The sequence below is a fragment of the Apis dorsata genome, unplaced genomic scaffold (assembly GCF_000469605.1).
Source record: "Apis dorsata unplaced genomic scaffold, Apis dorsata 1.3 scaffold_82, whole genome shotgun sequence".
Lineage (NCBI taxonomy): Eukaryota > Metazoa > Arthropoda > Insecta > Hymenoptera > Apidae > Apis > Apis dorsata.
This window is the reverse complement of record NW_006263380.1, coordinates 1,183,106-1,185,605: the sequence shown is the minus strand read 5'-3', so window position 1 is coordinate 1,185,605 and position 2,500 is coordinate 1,183,106. Positions and strand designations below refer to the sequence as shown.

Here is a 2,500-nt window from a genome sequence, read left to right as displayed (position 1 = left end):
AGAAAAAAGTTCTTCGATCTTCCAAATCTGATAAAAAAAAAAAAAAAAAGGAAAAAAAGGAGAGAGAGAAGGAAAAGGGAAGGAAAAAAAATAGAAACGAATCGAAATATAATGATAGATAGATAGATTCTAGGAAGGGAGAGAAGATCGAAGAAGAAGAAGAGGACGCAACGATTATGATTTCGTTCGCAATTCCGCCTTCTCTGTTCGAAATCCAAAACGACGACGCTTTCGACTCGAGCACGAGAACGGACGCGGTTTAATTTATTTTGTCAATGTTTCGCAAATGGACGAAGGCCGGCCACGGGATAAAGAAACGATTTATTAAAATTAAGAATCTTTGTCGATCGTTCGTTTTGAGACCCATTGATGCAAAAAACGGTTACAAAAACGGAAAAAGAGGAAGAGAAAAGAGGACGAGGGATCGGCGTAAAGTCGATCGATCCTTGCCTTCCTTCGTCCATCTTTGTGAATCTATAATACGCGTTAAGATAAATAAGAATAAAAATTAAGAGAGAGAAAAATAATGGCCAGTGTGTACAAAGAGAAGAGGGGGGAATTAGTGGTGAGATATCGGGTATATATCGTGATACAGGGTGTCCGTAAAAACTAGCAGGATCCTTTTCGACGAAGGCAGCGTATCGTAGGGAATTTTCATTGTATCTCCCTTCCCTCCGTAAAGAAGTGCCGAATATAAATAAATAAATGTGTGTATAAATGTATATCGACGTTTACTTTATAAATAAATAAAACATGTATAGAGTTTCGAGGAAGAGCTTACGATTTATAATTGAAGACCGTGCAGATCTTCCGTGTCGTTTCATATACCCTACTATACTATAAGTTCGAGATACTTACATACGAACGTAAAAACGTAAAGTCACGTATCGTTTGAAAATTTTTCTCGAAGACATTCTCTTCGTCAAGATTTTATAACGCCTCTTCCCTTTTATTATTATCGTTTATCAACGTTTTCGTTTATTATTTGTGTTGATAACACGATGAAACGTAGTTAGACATCAATCAAGGAGGAAAAAAGCGAATATTCCACTCTCGAGATTTTTTTACGCTTTCGAATTAAATATGAAAATATCGGTTACGATAATCACGCGTGGATCGTATGCTCTGCTTGCAACGTATATATATGTACATCTCGTGCTGTAAATAATATCATTTCTCCTTCATGTTCGTTCGATTACGACCAACCGCTGATAATTAATAAAAAAATAAAAAATAAAAAAAATAAAAAACCACGCAAGATAGTGCGACAGAGTGCGAAAGAATAAAATAGAGTGAAAGGAAGATTGAGAGAGAGAGAGAGAGAGAGAGCGCATCACACGCATCCTTTGTTCTTTCGAGCCCGTTATCCTTCTATTCGATCGGGAAATGAATATAAGTAGAAGCCTGCCTTCGTCGAAGACGGCAACGAACGTTTTCGAGCAACCTGTGCGACGAAACGAGAAAACGAAAAAAGAATTAAAACGATTAGAGAGAAAAAAAAAAAAAAAAAAAAGAAGAAGAAGATAATAAAATGAAATAAAATAACGTGAACAATGAACGAGGAAAGAGAGAGACGCATCGACTTGCTCGAGGCACTTATATAGGTTCGTTTTAAAGCTTGAAGAATTATCTACAGATGTTATGTATACATGTTAATAATATTAATATTAATAATATTAATAATAATAATAATAATAATAAAAATAATAATAATAATAATAATAATAATAATAATAACAATGATGCTAATAGTAACGATAATAAGAATAATTACATGATAATAATAACAACAATAACGATAATAATAGTGCAGGATAATATTTAACAAGATAAAAAAACTGAGCGATTTGACGACCACCGTTGAATCTGTGGAATCAATTACCAAAAAGAGAAAATGTTGTACGAGATGTCATCGAAGATTCAAGATACGTTACGAAATTCACTCTTTGAACACAATTGCGATGATAGAAGTTTCTTTTCTCATGCATGTTTCATACAGGATGCAACAATTGTATTCTTCTATTTTAATTATATCGTATTCTATCAATTACCAACTCGCAGGATTCTCTCAAAAACATTTTTGTGTACAGAGATAAATCCACGGACAAAACGTGTCATCTATCTTTGCCGACGTGTCGTACACGATTCCACAGAGGAAAAACGATATCCTCAAAGTTTCTCATCGGCCACCCGCTACACGTGAAACGAAAGATAGAATTCGATTCGAAGGAAGCACATTCAACGGCAGCTCGAGGAAGTCGTCGATGGTTTCCTTTTCATTTCACTGATTTACTCTTGTGTTCATCCGTGTTCATCCATCGAACGAACGAACCATTCGAATTTTAACATTTAGAATCCATCGAGTCCCTTCCTTCGCGTATCTACTATTCTACAAAAAGAAAAAGAAAAAAAAAAAAATAAACTCTGAACTTCGTTCATTTAAAAAAAAAAAATGATCGGATATCGAATTTCAAAATCAGAATTCTCTCAATAAGTAGAA

General features: G+C 34.5%; 1 protein-coding gene across 4 annotated transcripts in view; it reads left to right on the top strand.

Moving 5' to 3' along the window:
• LOC102675988 (vesicle-associated membrane protein 2) overlaps positions 1–2,500 on the top strand; it is a 15,200-nt gene that overhangs the window by 10,447 nt on the left and 2,253 nt on the right. The window contains exon 6 of one of the 4 annotated variants that reach the window (XM_006611035.2): positions 1–74. This exon is cut by the window's left edge and continues 410 nt beyond it. The exons of the other annotated variants lie outside the window; for them this stretch is intronic. The gene's annotated coding sequence lies outside the window, so the exon portion shown is untranslated. Of the gene's footprint in view, positions 75–2,500 lie in introns of those variants that run through there. 4 annotated transcript variants of the gene reach the window in all.